At 36.6% G+C, this 18,497-nt stretch overlaps 1 long non-coding RNA gene across 1 annotated transcript; it reads left to right on the top strand.

Annotated features, from left to right (window-relative positions):
• The first annotated feature begins 6,173 nt into the window (after nt 1-6,173).
• On the top strand, nt 6,174-7,187 carry LOC109160518. The gene is made up of 2 exons (XR_002050754.1): nt 6,174-6,573; nt 6,920-7,187. It is a non-coding gene; the product is annotated as an uncharacterized LOC109160518 (long non-coding RNA).
• The last annotated feature ends 11,310 nt before the right edge of the window (nt 7,188-18,497 follow it).

Genomic DNA, 18,497 nt, shown 5'->3' with positions numbered 1-18,497 from the left:
TAATCGGGTCCTTTTTTATAAAATATCTAGGACTTGTATTTTTTTAGGAAACTTTTTATTTCTAATTAACAAAATATATCTACTTTTCTAAATATATTTATTACTTAATTATTATATATATGTCTAATTATCTTAATTATTAATACTAATGATAATAGTGTGTCGCTGAAACCTTCAAATTAACATTAACAATGTAAATAAATTTCCTATTATTAATTCTAATATAAAAATAAATTCCTATTATTGATTTTATCGAAATTTAAAAATAAATTTATCTTTGAACACTAAAATTAAAGAATTCTTAATTAAGAATTGTAATTGCTATATAAAAATAAATTTTAAAATTATTATATTTGTAATTAAGAATTTTTGAATTTTAATTAACAAAAACCATCGGATTTCTTATATCTATTTTAACTCCTAAATCTATTTAAACCCCTAAACTCCTAAATTTACATTACAACCTTAGTCACTAATAGAAACAATTGCAACATCTTGTAAGAATATATATTTTTTTTGAAAATAAGACATCTTGTAAGAATATATATTCATCAAAATTCAAATTGTCTCTGTCAGAAGAACTCAATCTGTCAATCTTTTCTCTCTATCAAAATCTTTATTAGTATTCCATTAGTAAAGAGTTCACTTCGGTAAGTTTTTTTTTTTTTTTTTATATTGATTTTTTATTGTTGAAATTCTCTTGTAAGCTATTGATTTTTATTTTTTTTTATTTTTTATAATTTGTAAACTCTAAAAAGCTATATTTTTTATATAAAGTGGAAAGGTTGATCGAGTTTGTAACTTGATTTGTGGATTTTGGGTCTTAAATTTTAAGAGCATAATATGCATAATTTTGTTAGTGGCTAAGAATGATGAACATTGTAATGACTATATTTTTCATCTCTCATATGTTTTCTCTTTTTACTATTTTGGTACTTGGTGACAATAGTCTTTAACCTAAAATATGCCACTATTCATGGGTTCACTTGTGTTCTAATCCCTTTATATATTTCTTTATAGATTAATAATGGCTACTTTCCATGATAAAGACCATAATATAGTCAAAATTGAAGAAGATCACGGTTGTAAAATTACAACAGAATTGAGTAAAAGCAATCATGATGAATTGGTGAATAATGGTGAATTTAATATATGTGAGATTGAACAAAATGTCCGTGCAAATGCGAAGAATGATGTGAATAATGACACAATAGAGTTATGTAGGGAATGGAGTTTCAATCACTAGATGATGCTTTAATGTGCTATACTAATTATGCAAAACATGAAGGTTTTGGAATTCGCAAAGCCGCATAGTAAAGTCTAGAAATAATCAAATGGTTATTCGACAAGAGTTTGTTTGTTCAAAGCAAGGTTACCGTGCAAAAAAAAAATACTTAGAGCGAAACAATAAGAAAAAACCTCCATATGATGAAACACGCATGGGATGCAAAGTCATAATTTATGTATATAGAAAAGACGAAGACAAATGGATAATATCTAAATTTACTAAAGATCATAGTCATGTGCTTGCTTCTCCTAGTAGTGCTCGATTTCATCGAGTTCATAGAAAGAGGACAAAATCTCAAAGGAATTTGATCGACGTGCTTGATGAATTTGGAATACGTACTAGTAAAATAATGCCAGTTTTGGTTACTAAATCTGGAGGAATAGATAGGGCCGGTTGTACTGAGCGAGATATTCAAAATTATTTAAGTAACAAAAGGCAAAAGCAACTTGAGAAAGGAGATGCACAAACAATGTTGAATTATTTTTAGTGTCACTGTCAATCTAAAAATCTAGTATTTTTTTATGCAATACAAATGGACACAGAAGGTCAACTAGCGAATTGTTTAATTTTTGGGTTGATTCTAGGTCTAGAGTGACTTATAAATTTTTTGGAGATGTTGTGACTTTTGACCCAACTTATTTGATGAATATATATTCTTACAAGATATTGCAATTGTTTCTAATAGTGACTAAGGTTGTAATTTAAATTTAGGAGTTTAGAGAGGTTTAAATAAATTTAGGAGTTAAAGATAGATACAGGAAATCCGATAGTTTTTGTTAATTAAAAAATCAAAAAATTCTTAATTATAAATATAATAATTTAGAAATTTATTTTTATATATCAATTACAATTCTTAATTAAGAATTCTTTAATTTTAGTGAAATTTATTTTTAAATTTCGATAGAATCAACAATAGGAATTTATTTTTATATTAGGATTAATAATAGGAAATTTATTTACAATGTTAATGTTAATTTGAAGGTTTCAGCGATACACTTTTATCATTAGTAATCCTATTAATAATTAGATAATTATATATAGCATAATAATTAAGTAATAAATATATTTAGGAAAGTAGATATATTTTGTTAATTAGAAATAAAAAAGTTTCCTAAAAAAATACAAGTCTTAGATATTTTGCAAAAAAGGACCCGATTAATATTAATTTTATTTTTGATGATGTGTCATCTCCTCATTCACCGCCGTTGTATAGCATCCATACACCGACGGTGCATCAAATATTAATCCTAATAATAATAGTAATAATAATAATAATAATAATAATAATAATAATAATAATAATAATTAACACGTTTGAAGATAATTTTCCAATTCAAATACCAGTGTAACAATTTTTTTTTTTTTTTGGTATACCCAGAGTTTCCACCGTCGAACACAGTGACTAATCCTTTGCTGAATTGTAGGTACCTCTTTTGGGTAACAAAATTGACTAGTCCTTAAAGAACTAGAAATGTACATTTAATGTCATATTAATTAATTATATTTGTTCTATAAATTATGATATAGTAATTTTTATATAATTTTTTATGTAGTAATTTAATGTCATAATCAATCTCTATTTACATTTTTGGGTTTCCAATAATAAGACTTTTAATAGTACAGTGCAGTGTTTGTATGCATGTATTGTTAATGCATTGACTTAGTTGGTTTCTAATGCGTAAAGGGCATAAAAAAAATGTATGTATAGCTTTATTTTCTAATAGTGCGAATGTATTCAAAGTACAAAAATAATTATAATCCCTTTTAACTAATAATGATAATAATAACAACAACAACAGTAATTTATGGCCCTGTTTGGTAGATGGTTGTTAGCTGATAGTTGTTAGCTGATTGTGTTAATTAGATGGTATAACTAGTTGATAACATTAACTGCTGTAGAAAAGTGTTTGGTAAATTAGCTGTTATCTGATAGTTGTTTGGTATAATTTTTTTTTCTGAAAAAGCTAATTGAAAAAGTTGTTTGGAATAACTTTTTGAATTTTAGCATTTTGGAGTTGCAAAAAGCTAATTAACCAAACACTTATATTGATATTTTAACCAAATCAAATAATTAATAGTGATCAAATAAGTCAAATTTAACCTATAAACTAATTTTTTACCAAACGGGGGCATATATGTAGTAATTCAATGTCATAATCAATCCCTATCTTGTTGTCTAATTTTCCACAAATTAAAGTAGAGACTCTATTCTATGGTCATCTATAGTGAGTGATAGCTAGGTACATTAATAAAGTCTTTGCATGCATTGACTAGGTTTCTTAACGTAACCCATGAGCAAGGAAAAATATTTAATTAATTCATGAAAACTTTTAATATTTTTTGTATAAATAATTATGATATAGTAACTTTTTTTATAATTTTGAATGTAGTAATTTATTGTCATAATTATTGGGCATCAGCCGGGTCAGCAAAGTGCAGCCCCTACTCGATTGAAGACATGACGTTTTGTCGTTGTGTAGCTTATCATGGAGGATGTGGTTAAATTGTTAATGTCTATCTACTTATCACCCATTAGTTTTATCAAAGATATAACAACCAGATAGAGGAAGAAGACACGCGATGTGAGGAAGAGGTGAACGGACAAATAAAATATCAATTTAGATTACAAAAGAGAAGGATAATTTTATCTCTATGGTATCTTGAGGAAATTGCACCCAATTCCCATGGAATTATAAATACTAAGGGAAGGCATATGATTTTAATTTCGTGAAAATGAATGAATTGCAATTTTACGAAATTGCAATTTTGATCTCTACAACTAAACGAAGAAAATTGCTTACCTTCAAAATTAGGTGGGAGTGAAATTATAATTCACTCCGAAACGAAACCAAAAAAATTGTAATGCATAGTTTACGGGCATTGAAAAATGTATGTGAATGGTTTTTTTTTAGGAAGGGGATACCCAATTACATCAAATGCCTCTATTGAGGCTCGAACCTATCACCTCTCACATAAAGAAGTAATGCGGTACCATTGTACTACAAAGTCCTAAAATGTGTGTGAGTTTAGTTTCCCATGAAACTTTCCATGTCTAGATTAGAACGGAATATTGCGCAGTCCACATGCATATGGGAAATGTATGTGTAACTTCATTGTCCAATCAAGCTTCTTTCGTAATATGCCAACTTCCCAAGTCAAAGTTTTTTTTTTTTTTTTTTTTTTTTTTTTTAATTAATAATAATAATAATAATAATATTAAAAATTATTAATATTATTTTAAATAATTTTTAATAATAAAAAAACACATGGGTGGCCGCTGGCCACCTCCTTCCCCCTCCTCAGGGGGGAAGGGGGTGGCTGCGTTAAAAAAATTTAATTTTTATTTTTAAAATTTATTATTAAAAATTATTTAAAATGTCAATACATCATCCACGTAAGCAGATAATTTGATGAAAAAGAATGGTAACCTGCTATCTGATGAAATTATATATATATATGAGGTATTTAGTGGTCTAATTGTACCTTTTTTTTGTTCAATGACCTAATTACACTTTCTTTAGTGACCAATTTAGACCTTATTCTTTATTATTAAAGTACTGGAAATTTTAGGGGCCGTTTACTAACTGGAAATTTCCGGAAACTGAAAAATAGAAAACAGAAAACATGTTTAATTACTAACACAGTTTTCATTTTGAAAACTGAAAATAATTTCTGAAAATTTCTGGAAAACTGAAACACACTTAAAAACTGTTTTTAAAATGGAAAACAGAATCATCCATCATCTATTTAGTTATATCTCACTATAACCATATTACTATGATTACATTCATTATCATCTTATTTTACTTATCATTATCTTCTATCTTTTCTATTTACTTTACTTATTTAAACATAATTTATGTGTTTACCCTTTAAAGTTAGAGATTATTTACATTATCAAAATTAATAATTAAATTCTATATAATGTTTTAGATTTTGAATTCATCAGCCACTAGTTAATGCATTGACTTAGTTGGTTTCAATTGCGTACTTTACGGGCATGAAGAATGAATAACATTATTTTCTAATGAAGCTTCTATGCTAATTGGAATGTAGTGCCAATTCAAAGTACGAAATTAATAATAATAATAATAATAACAATAATAATAATAATAATTAAGGTGTGTTTTTTGTTGAAACTTAATGTGCGATCAGTGCGGCATACACCATTAGGTATGCATAAATGCACCATACAGTGTTCGAGAATACACCAGAATGAAATGCTAAAAAATGCACCACAAAAAAAAAAATAAAATACACCACAAATAATGGTGTATTTTCGAACACTGTGTGGTGCATTTATGCATACCTCTAATGGTGTATGACGCACTGACTGCACAGGAAGACCTGTTCTCACAAGAACCTAACCCTATATATATATATATATATATATATATATATATATATATATATATATATATATATATATATATATATATATATATATATATATATATGAAGAAAATTAGCAAGGTCAAGCCGGCCAGGTTAACTCGGCTAACTCGACAGAAATTGACGAGTAAACTCGGCGTAATCGGTCGAGTTAGGCGCTAGGCGGCCCGTCTCCTAGGCGGGAGCCTAGGGGAGAAATCGCCACGGTCTAGGGACGCCTAGCGCCTAGGCGCCGATTACTCGGTGCCTAAGCGAGATTTTTGCAACCCTGATATATATATATATATATATATATATATATATATATATATATATATATATATATATATATATATATAAATTATGTGTGTGTGTGTAATAATTGAAGGATTAAAATGTATTTTCCTTAATTTATATGTAGTAATTCAAGAGTTAATGCCTTTTGTGGTCCTAGACTTATTAGGGGTTGGATACTTGTAGTCTACCTAGAACATAAGGCAGGAACATGCTTGTATTCAATCCTCTGCCCAAAACCCTCACCTCTCCTTCTCCATTTGCAATTTCAATCCATAAATCATCATATCTAGGCTTCAACAAATTCATCTTATATCTTGACTTTAGCCACGCTCAATCACATTGTTCAACCCATCGCCAAATCTAGAGCCAAGTGATATTACAATTTTAGGATAATGAGTTAAATCACAGCAAACCACAAGTCCTTTCTTGTATTCCGATCCATTCCGGCGACCACCTACTAACACCTGCTCACAATTGTTCTATGATGTGAATCTAATCAGTATATACCTCGCATCCAGTGCTCCGATGTGCGCTGAACCAAAGAGAGGGAAGAATGCCTGGAATTTTGCCCTACCCGTATCCACTGTTGGTCTCCCCTTCGAGGAATTGCCATCAAGGTATGTTTTTCTTCAATCTTAGCCAATTTTCTCCACTCCACCTCCTCAATTGTTACAATCAGCTTCCCCTAATGCAGACCTGCATTCGTATTGTTCATCAGTGATTGATTGATTCGCTGCGTATTCTGTTCAATCTATGTTCTAGCCTCTAGATTCTGTTATGTGCCATTTTGAAATTGATCTCTAGTAATTGAATCTGGATTGATCATCGTTGCTTGATTTCGTTGTTAGTTGTTATTTTGATTTTTTTTATTGAATTTTGGTCTCCCTGTCGATAGCACATACGCAAACGAACGCAAAGTTGTCAGAAGCCTCCTACTATTATTTTGATTTTTTTCTTGTCCAGATTGATCATCTAAGACGACCGTCGCAGGCAGAGATGACTCTGGAACAATTTCTAGAAAGAACAAAAATTCCAGTGATAGTTCTTGCCGCCGGTCGAGCTTCCTCAGACACTGGGTCAACTACCATCAACTTCAATAAGAAAATGCGTAAATGAATTTATGAATGTATATGAAAAATTGTTTTTTAGTTTTTAGGTAGGAATTAGAGCTTTTTTCTTTAGATTGTTGCGGGAAAAGCATAAAAATGAAGGCTGAGAAGAACATGTGAAATGACAGAAATGTCCTTCATTTTGACGGTGAACAAACTGATAAGCTTACGGAAGATTAAAAGTGTCTAACATCTAATAACTGTGGCTAAAATGTGAAAAAATTTATTAAGGTGGATTAAAAGTGTCTAACCCTTAATAAATCTAGGACCAAAAAAGACATTAACTGAGTAATTCAATGACATAATCACTACTGAAAATTATGGAATTTCCAATCACCTAAAAATGATCTTAAATCAAGTCGAAAGCCTTGTTCCGACCACTTTTGGTATCCGGAAAAACCTTTGTTGCTATTTCCGACCACTTTTTGATATCAACTTGATTTAAGATCACTTTCAGGTGGTCGGAAGTTCCATAATTTCCAGTAATGAATCAATCCCTATCTTCATGACTAGTTTTCCACAAATTAGAGTCTCTATTCTATATATGGTCATCTATAGTGAGTGATAGATACATTAATAAAGTCCTTCAATGCAATGACTAGATTTCTTAACGTAACCCATAGGCAAGGAAATATATTTTAATTCATAAAATTTTTTAATATTGGTTGTATAAATTATGATATAGTAATTTTTATATAATTTTTAATGCAGTAATTTATTTTCATAATTGTGGGGGTCAGCAAAGTGCACCCATCCACTACGTACTCGATTCGAAACGTAACATGTGTGGCTTACCATAGAGGGGTGTGGTTAAATTAATTATTATTAATGTTCATCTACTTATCACCAATCGATTTTTATAAAGAATATGATAACCAGATAGAGGAAGAAGACTACGCGATATGATGCGAGGGAGAGGTGAACATACAAATGAAATATCAATTTATGTTAGAAAAGAGAAGGGTACATAATTTTATCTCAATGATATCTTAAGGAAAATGCAATTTCATGAAATTATAAATACTAGGGGGGGGGGGGGGTATATGATTTTAATTCAACAAAAATGAAGAAATTGCAATTTTATGAAATTACAATTCTTTTCAACCAAACGATGAAACTTACTTGCCTTCAAAATTAGGTGGGAGTGAAATTATAATTCACTCCGACAAAACGAGTTGTTAATAGTCATTACATGCATGTTGAACTTGTGACACCCCGTAAATCCAGATTCTATTTAGGGATTAATTAAGTAATTAATCCTACTCCATTGGTAATTTAATTCTTTAAATTCCTGAAAATTTAATAGTCGGGGACTAATAATTGACTAGTCAACCCAAGTCAAGGTGTAGTATCTAAAGCTTTGTGAATAGTTCCCTTGTTCCCTTACACCTTTCTCATCTTAGTAAGGGTAAAGAAGACATTTCCCTTATGATTGTATTCCAAGCTAACCTAGAAGACATCTTTCATTTCTCTCCTAACACTTTGAAATCAAAAGCTCTTCCTTCCCTCTAAAAACCTAGCTAGCTTTCTCTCCAAGCTAAGTTTAGGCTTTCCAAGATCTTCAAAGTTTGTCTCCAAGATTCCGCCTTTCCTACTCTTGAGCATCTAGGAGGGTAAGATCTATGTTCCTTTTGTGTTTTTAGTGTTTTCTAAGGTATCTTTTCCTAAAGATGAAATCTTTATGATATTTTGGTGTGTTCTTGAAGTGGGTGTTGAAGGTGAACCTTGTTAGGGGCTTTGGGAAGTGTTTTAAGTGAAGGTTTTGTCTTCAAGAGGTAACCCATGCTCTACAAGATCTATTTTGCTTATCTATATGATGATTTCTTGGATTCTACATGTGATTTTGCTATGAAATGTGAGTGTTGATCCATTGTCTTGTGAAAATGCATATCTAGAGCTTGTTATTAGGGTTCTTGTATGCCATTGCTTGGCTATTCCTTTGATTCAAGTCATTTTGTTGTATTTGGTGAGATTTTGGATGTTTTGGACTTGAAATTGAGCTTGGTGTTGAAAATCCCGGAAGGGATTATTCTATTCAGATTTGTATACCCGCGGGCGGAACGGCGGGTAGGGGTCCACCCGCCGCCCCACACGCGGGGTACTGGCGTGTGGAACATTGGTTTTCGCGGGTACTGTATGGTGGTTGTGTGGGGATTTGTTCCCCGTGATTCTTTTGACTCGGTAATTGATGTTTTGACTTCCCGATGTTCTTTTGTTGGGCTTTTGAGTGTCTTCTTGATGTTTCGTATGTCTAGAACTATATGGTAGGATTCCATGTAGGTTTTGGTGTCTTGAATCGTGCTAAGTGTTAAACCTTGTGATTCGTTGAACCATGATGAGTCTTGTGTGCTCTTCGGAACTATGTTTGGTTTACCTGTTTGATAAGCATGCTAGTCTGGTGTTTAAATGCTAGCGTGTGTGGTTTCTTCTTTCCAATTATGGATGATGACTTGTGTTGATCATCATTGTTGTCGGATTGTGATCATTTCCATGTTGAGTATGGTTTCATATCTTCGTTGTGATCCGTTGATTGATTCTTATGATGGTGTGGTGTGTGTGGTTGTACCTGGATTGCACGATTAATGGTATGGGACATTACTCACCAAGGTACGACAGTGGTCCTCGTGGTGGCCATGACGCGATTATGGAGTTTGTGACCTGAGTGATGGGTTCACGTATTTCTTGGGAGGCATGTGTTGCCAAAGTGTGTGATTGGTACCCTTGTGAACTTTTGATGGTGGAAATTGTTGGTGGTTTGTTGGTGGATGGGGACGACGGTCCTTCGAGGAATAAGGTTGGACTCAGAAGTACAGGGGTCCTGGAGGTAAAGGTTGGAACTGGCTATAAGGTTGTGGGTAGTCATAAGGTTGGAATCGGGCATAAGGAAGGAATATCAATTCGTGATGGGTGATGTCACGAAGGCATGTGTGCCGTTGTGTGTTTCCTTATTTGTGACAAGTGATGTTACGAAGGCATGTGTTGCCAGTGTGTGTCCTTATTCTCATTTGTTGATTATGTCGGGAAATATTCTACTGAGTGATGGTATAATATACCTTGAGCCTTACTTGTGTTGTCATTGTTACGTCTTGGTGTCTTGAGATGTTTTCCCTTATTCTTGTTGTGAGTGATATAGAGTCATGTGGTTGAATTCTATCCGTGGTTTGAACTTATATATACAGTATTCCGTTTCGAAATGATTTTGTATATACTACCTATCTATATATGCTATTGACATGTATTGGTGGGTTACCAGCATCATTCGCTGACCAGGCGTCGTCCCATTTATTTATGTGATTTTCAGGTCCCGAGTAGTGGCGAGCGCGATCTAGTGATGGATTGTGTTGATGCCTCTGACTTATTAGCTTTGTTTTGGGCCTGTGATCCTTTTTGATGAACAGTAAATTGTTGTTGTTTTAACCTTGTCCTTTGTTAGACTGATTATGTGGATGTTGATCTCGCCTGTGCGTTCATCTTAGCGTGGACGTGGCATAACATTCCTCATTTTCCAGTTTATATAGTTAGACTTCCGCTGTGTATGCTTATATCGTGGTTAGATATCTTGCATGTTTAAGTTTAAATTGTCATGGAAATCAGGGGTGTTATAGTTGGTATCAGAGCCTAGGTTTGAGCGAATGATGATAGAGTCTAGACTTCTAAGTTCTAAGTGGTTAAGTGTGGTTTGAAACCTTAAGACGACCATAAGAATCTAAGTGTTTAAGTTTAGGACTCTTAGGACGCGCGGTGAGCTGTCTGTTGTTTTCAGTTGTTTGCTTGCTTGTTGCTTTGTTTGTAACAGTGTTGTTGTTGTAGAAGCTTTGCAATGCCTCCCCGTCAGTGTACCGCGACGTTCGAAGATACGGGTGATGTGGCTAAGAAACCTAGGACGACGGGAGTTTGTAACGCTCCTAGCGTAGTCGAGCAGTGGATTCGGAGTGGCACGTCCACTCAGATAAGCCCCAGTGCAGCTACCTTGCCGACGCCTCGTGATCTAAGAAGGAGTAGTGGGTTAGGGACCCAGAGCTCAACGGAAGAGTCATCTCAAGAGAAGACCCTCATCTTAAACGAAGCTCGGGCAGGAGGTAGTGATGTTGTAATCGGGACTTTTCTTGTGCAAGCTGTCCCAGCGGTAATCTTGTTCGATTCCGGAGCGTCCAACTCATTCATATCTCCGGGACTCGTGAAGAAGCTAGGCTTAACCGAAGGCGTTGGAGTGAAGTTAAGTGTTAAGGTGGCATCCGGAGAAGTTAAAACCTGGGACCGTATTTTCGAAGACGTTAAGATACTCATCGGGGAAGAAGATTTTCCCAGTAATCTGATCCAGTTCGGCCTGGACGGGGTAGATGTGGTCCTGGGCATGGACTGGCTAGGGCAGTTCAGAGCTCAAATCTTGTGTGGTGAGCAGAAAGTGGTTTTGAGAAGGCCAAGCGGGAAGAGGGTGTCATACCGAGGATCAACAGAAGAACCAGGAATCAAGTTAGTGTCGATGTTGAAGATGAAAAAGTACGTGGAGAAAGGCCATGAGATCTTTTTGTGCTCAGTCGAAATCCTGAAAGCGAAAGGGGATGTAGCTCAGACCATACCCGTTGTTTGCGAGTTCCTTGATGTCTTTCCCGAGGAGATTCCGGGAATGCCTCCTCCGAGAGAAGTTGAATTCTTAGTGGATCTTGTACCTGGTATGGCGCCTATATCGAAAGCTCCTTATCGGTTAGCGCCCAAGGAAATGCAGGAGTTGAAGACCCAGTTGCAGGAGTTGTTAGACAAAGGCTACATTTGGCCGAGTACGTCGCCGTGGGGAGCGCCGGAGCTTTTTGTAAAGAAGAAAGATGGGAGCATGAGACTGTGCATCGACTATCGTGAGTTGAACCAAGTCACTATCAAGAACAAGTACCCTCTACCGCGGATCGACGATTTGTTTGATCAACTCCGAGGCGCCGGAGTGCTTTCTAAGATTGACCTAAGATCTGGGTATCATCAGTTGAAGGTGGCAGATAAGGACATTCCTAAGGCCGCATTCCGGACTCGTTACGGACACTACGAGTTCACGGTGATGCCGTTCGGTTTGACAAACGCCCCCGCAGTATTCATGGATCTAATGAATTGCGTATTCAAGCCTCATCTCGACGATTTTGTAATCGTGTTTATCGATGACATCCTTGTGTACTCTCGGGATAAAGAAGAGCATGTAGGGCATCTCCGGACAGTACTCCAGATTCTGAGGGGAAAATAGTTGTACGCCAAGCTCTCGAAATGTGAATTCTGGAAGGATAGCGTGGCATTCTTGGGTCATGTGATAGACAGCAAAGGCATCTCGGTGGATCCGGATAAGGTTTGGGCGGTGAAGGAGTGGACCGTGCCGATGACCGTGGCGGAAGTGAGAAGCTTCCTTGGGTTAGCTGGTTACTACCGAAGGTTTGTGTTGGATTTCGCCAAAGTGGCTAAACCATTGACTAAGCTGTTAAGGAAGGACATGCCTTTCCAATGGAATCAAGCTTGCGAGTTAGCGTTCCGGGAACTAAAAGAGAGGCTCACGATCGCACCAGTGTTAATCTTGCCATCCAGGACGGAAGGGTTTGAAGTGTACAGCGATGCGTCTAAGAAAGGACTAGGTTGCGTGTTGATGCAGAATGGGAGAGTGATCACTTATGCCTCACGATAGCATAAAGTGCATGAGGAGAACTACCTTACGCACGATTTAGAGTTGGCAGCCGTGGTTTTCGCTTTGAAGATTTGGAGGCATTACTTGTACGGTGTGCGTTGTAAGATCTTCACGGACCACAAGAGCCTCAAGTATATTTTCACGCAAAAGGATCTTAACATGCGTCAAAGACGGTGGTTGGAACTCATCAAAGACTATGAGTTGTACATTCAGTATCATGAAGGGAAAGCGAATGTCGTGGCGGACGCTCTAAGCAGGAAATCCAAACATGCCGTTAGTTCCATTTGGGTAGTGGCTGACGAGCTTTGCAAGGAACTTCAAAGGATGAACCTAGAAGTGGTGGACCAAGGCAAAGTTGAGTCAGAAGTCCGTCTTTTCAGCCTAAGGGTCGTACCTACACTTTTGGAGGAGATCAAGGAGGAACAACTAAAGGATGCTAGCTTAATGAGAGCAAGAGATGACCTGGCCAAAGGAAGAGGGGGACCGTTTGAGTTATCTACGGACGGGGAGTTGAGATAGGAGGGCCGTTTATGTGTACCTGCATCGTGCGATCGGTTGAAGCATCAGATTTTGGAAGAAGGCCATAATACACCCTACTCGGTACATCCCGGAGGCGACAAATTATACAAGGATGTGAAGAACCTCTTTTCGTGGCCCAACATGAAGAAGGAGGTAGTGGGTGTTTGTGGGTAGATGCTTGAATTGTCAAAAGGTTAAAGCGGAGCGTTGTAGTGTCAAGGGCTTGGTGCAGCCGTTGGAAGTTCCACAAGGAAAGTGGGATTCCATATCCATGGATTTCGTGGGAGGTTTATCGGTGACCCGCACTGGCAAGGACAAGATTTGGGTGATAGTTGATCGGTTGACCAAGACTGCTCGACTTATCGCGATGAAGGAAACTTGGACGATGATGCAGTTGGCCCAAGCCTATGTTAATCAGGTGGTGAAGTATCATGGGGTACCAAGGGATATCGTCTCCGATCGGGATCCAAGATTCTTATCTCAGTTTTGGAAATCTTTGCAAGCAGCCTTGGGAACCAAACTGAATCTTAATACCGCATTCCATCCAGCCACAGACGGACAAACGGAATGGACCATTCAGACCATCGAGGACATGTTGAGAGCATGTATGCTGGATTTTCAAGGATCATGGGAGGATCACCTGGATCTAATAGAGTTCTCCTATAACAACAGTTATCACTCGAGCATACGCATGGCACCGTATGAGGCACTATACGGTCAAAAGTGTCGCAGTCCGTTGTGTTGGGAAAATTTGGTCAATCCGGTAGTATTGGGTCCGCAGTACTTGCATGATACAACAGTGAAGATTAAACAGATTCAGGAAAGAATGAAAGCGGCACAAGATCGTCAAAAGTCCTACGCCAACTTCGCAAGAAGGCAAGTAGAGTTCGCGGTTGGGGATAAAGTTTGGCTGAAGGTATCTTTTGAATTCTTTAAGTTCTGACAAAAAAGGATGTTCTTAACACTCTTGTCACATTGTTGTTTCGTTTCACCGTTTTTTTTTAATTCGTTGTACCCAAGCTTCGGGGATGAAGCTTCTTTTAAGGGGGAGAGGATGTGACACCCCGTAAATCCGGATTCTATTTAGGGATTCATTAAGTAATTAATCCTACTCCAATTGGTAATTTAATTCTTTAAATTCTTGAAAATTTAATAGTCGGGGACTAATAATTGACTAGTCAACCCAAGTCAAGGTGTAGTACCTAAAGCTTTGTGAATAGTTCCCTTGTTCCCTTACACCTTTCTCATCTTAGTAAGGGTAAAGAAGACATTTCCCTTATGATTGTATTCCAAGCTAACCTAGAAGACATCTTTCATTTCTCTCCTAACACTTTGAAATCAAAAGCTCTTCCTTCTCTCTAAAATCCTAGCTAGCTTTCTCTCTTAGCTAAGTTTAGGCTTTCCAAGATCTTCAAAGTTTGTCTCCAAGATTCCACATTTCCTACTCTTGAGTATCTAGGAGGGTAAGATCTATGTTCCTTTTGTGTTTTTAGTGTTTTCTAAGGTATCTTTTCCTAAAGATGAAATCTTTATGATCTTTTGGTGTGTTTTTGAAGTGGGTGTTGAAGGTGAACCTTGTTAGGGGCTTTGGGAAGTGTTTTAAGTGAAGGTTTTGTCTTCAAGAGGTAACTCATGCTCTACAAAATCTATTTTGCTTACCTATATGATGATTTCTTGGATTCTATATGTGATTTTGCTATGAAATGTGAGAGTTGATGCGTTGTCTTGTGAAAATGCATATCTAGAGCTTGTTATTAAGGTTCTTGTATGCCATTGCTTGGCAATTCCTTTGATTCAAGTCATTTTGTTGTATTTGGTGAGATTTTGGATGTTTTGGACTCGAATTTGAGCTTGGTGTTGAAAATCCCCGAAGGAATTATTTTGTTCAGGGTTGTGTACCCGCGGGGGGAACGACGGGTAGGGGTCCACCCGCCGCCCCACTCGCGGGGTATTGGCGTGTGGAACATTGGTTCCCGCGGGTAGAACCACGGGTGGGGGTCCACCCGTGGCCCCACCCGCGGGTACGGTATGGTGGTTGTATGAGGATTTGTTCCCCGTGATTCTTTTGACACGGTAATTGATGTTTTGACTTCCCGATGTTCTTTTGTTGGGCTTTTGAGTGTCTTCTTGATGTTTCGTATGTCTAGAACTATATGGTAGGATTTCATGTAGGTTTTGGTGTCTTGAATCTTGCTAAGTGTTCAACCTTGTGATTCGTTGAACCATGATGAGTCTTGTGTGTTCTTCGGAACTATGTTTGATTTACCCGTTTGATAAACTTGCTAGTTTGGTGTTTAAATGCTAGCGTGTGTGGTTTCTTCTTTCCAATTATGGATGGTGACTTGTGTTGATCATCGTTGTTGTCGGATTGTGATCATTTCCTTGTTGAGTATGGTTTCATATCTTCGTTGTGATCCGTTGATTGATTCCAATGATCGTGTGGTGTGTGTGGCTGTACCTGGATTGCACGATTAATGGTATGGGGCATTAGTCACCAAGGTACGGCAATGGTCCTCGTGGTGGCCATGACGCGATTATGGAGTTGGTGACTTGAGTGATGGGTTCACGTATTTCTTGGGAGGCATGTGTTGCCAAAGTGTGTGATTGGTACCCTCGTGTACTTTTGTTGGTGGAAAATTTTGGTGGTTTGTTGGTGGATGGGGACGACGGTCCCGGAGGAATAAGGTTGGACTCAGAAGTACAGGGGTTCTGGAGGTAAAGGTTAGAACTAGCTATAAGGTTGGGGGTAGCCATAAGGTTGGAACCGGGCATAAGGAAGGAATATCAATTCGTGATGGGTGATGTCACGAAGGCATGTGTGCCGTTGTGTGTTTCCTTATTCGTGACGAGTGATGTTATGAAGGCTTGTGTTGCCAGTGTGTGTCCTTATTCTCATTTGTTGAGCATGTCGGGTAATATTCTACTGAGTGATGGTAGATTATACCTTGAGCCTTACTTGTGTTGTCATTGTTACGTCTTGGTGTCTTGGGATGTGTTCCCTTATTCTTGTTGTGAGTGATATAGAGTCTTGTGGTTGACTTCTATCCTTGGTTTGAACTTATATATACAGTATTCCGTTTCGAAATGATTTTGTATATACTACCTATCTATATATGCTATTGACATGTATTGGTGGGTTACCAGCATCATTCGCTGACCAGGCGTCGTCCCATTTATTTATGTGCTTTTCAGGTCCCGAGTAGTGGCGAGCGCGATCTAGTGATGGATAGTGTTGATGCCTCAGACTTATTAGCTTTGTTTTGGGCCTGTGAGCCTTTTTGATGAACAGTAGATTGTTGTTGTTTTAACCTTGTCCTTTGTTAGACTGATTATGTGGATGTTGATCTCGCCTGTGCGTTCACCTTAGCGTGGATGTGGCATAACATTTCTCGTTTTCCAGTTTATATAGTTAGACTTCCGCTGTGTATGCATATATTCGTGGTTAGATATCTTGCATGTTTAAGTTTAAATTGTCATGGAAATTGGGGGTGTTACAGAACCAGTCATTACATGCATGTGTTGCATTGACTTGGTGGATTTATAACGCGTACTCTACAGGCATGGAAAAATGTATGTTTTTTTTTTTTTAAGGAAGAGAGATACCCTACATATACACACTACTTGCCTCAACTGAGGTTCGAACCTTTCACCTCGGAAAAATGTATGTTCTTTAGTTTCCAATGTCTGGATTTATTGCAACGAAATTGCAATATAACTAAATTTGTTGAAAATTTTGTCTATTACAAACTTCGCAATGGAATTGTTCCATTGCAGACGGTGCAATGGAATTATTTTCGTTGCAATTTTGCAACGTTTATATAAAAATTAATAATAGATTATTTTTATTATTTTTGCAACTGAAATTTTCAAAGTTCGTTTTTCATTACAAATTGATTTTTTTTTTTTTTAACACACACTTACACCATATAGGCACATATAAATAGATAGAGTTAATTTCACTTTTGGTCCTATAACTATTAGGGTGTTGTCAATTTGAGTCCATAACTTTCAAAGCTAACAATTCAATTTAGTACCGTAACTATTCAATTTTTATCAATTTTAGTCAATTCGATCAAATTATCGGTCAATTATTGTCGGAATCTTTTAATTCAGTGTTAAAATGAAAGCTAATTTGTGAACTATTGTTTGAATTAATATAGAGGCAGGTGGGATGTGGATAAAAATTAGCGACAATTGATCGTCAATTTGGCTAGAGTGACTAAAATTGATAAAAATCTGAATAGTTAAGGTACTAAATTGTTAGTTTTGAAAGTTGTGAACTGAAATTGACAGCGCTCCAATATTAATCATAGGACCAAAAGTGAAATTAACTCTAAATAGATATATAATTGTAAAAGATTGTTATAATTTTAGGTAAATTTTCAACTTGATACAAATTGCAAGATAGCCACATACTTTTAAGTATTGATACTTTGATAGGATAGTATTCTACCTTTTTACAATTCGTAAAGAGTCTTATTGAAGTTTTTTTTTTTTTTTCTCTCTCTCGCCGCCTTCGCGCGGTTTTTGATTTCTAGGGTTTTTCTATGAACGAATTGTTACGGAAAACGTCTGCCGGCGATCATGACGACGCCCCAGATCATGACTATGTGTGCAAATTACGAGGTCTCGGTGCAGCTGCCCCTCGCACCTAATGTTGTGGACAGTACAGATGAGATTTTTTATAGTGTAGGTAGATTGGTTACGGAAAAGCCAATACGACTGCCATTCTTCAACGATACGATGGCTGCCGTTTGGCGTCCAATTATGGGGGTGAATGTTAAAGAACGAAGTCAACGAAAGTATTTGTTCTGATTTTATGATGACCGGGATATAAACAGGATAGTTGTAGAAGGCCCATATTCCTATGACCAATGTTTGTTGATTTTGAGAAGGGTTCCACTTGGGCAGGAACCGGAGTCAATACCCCTAACTCATGCTAAATTGTGGGTGCAAATCCATGCCCTACCTAGTGGCTTTCAATCTGAGGTGGTTGGGACAACAATTGGATCGTTCCTGGATACGTTCATCAAGACTGATGAGCGTAATTTTGATGGCTCGATGCGAACTTTCTATCGAGTTAGGGTGGCTTTAGATGTGGCAAAGCCTCTCAAGAAGTAGATGAAGTTGCGGAAGGATAATGGTGGGTGGGCGGTCATTGATTTTAAATACGAACGCATGCCAACTTTTCTGCTTTCTGTGTGGGGTTATAGGCCATGGTGACAGGTTCTGTCACAAGTACTCTACAGACGAAGGG

The sequence above is a fragment of the Ipomoea nil genome, unplaced genomic scaffold (assembly GCF_001879475.1).
Source record: "Ipomoea nil cultivar Tokyo-kokei standard unplaced genomic scaffold, Asagao_1.1 scaffold2848, whole genome shotgun sequence".
Classification (NCBI taxonomy): domain Eukaryota; kingdom Viridiplantae; phylum Streptophyta; class Magnoliopsida; order Solanales; family Convolvulaceae; genus Ipomoea; species Ipomoea nil.
This window is presented reverse-complemented; position numbering and strand designations above follow the sequence as displayed.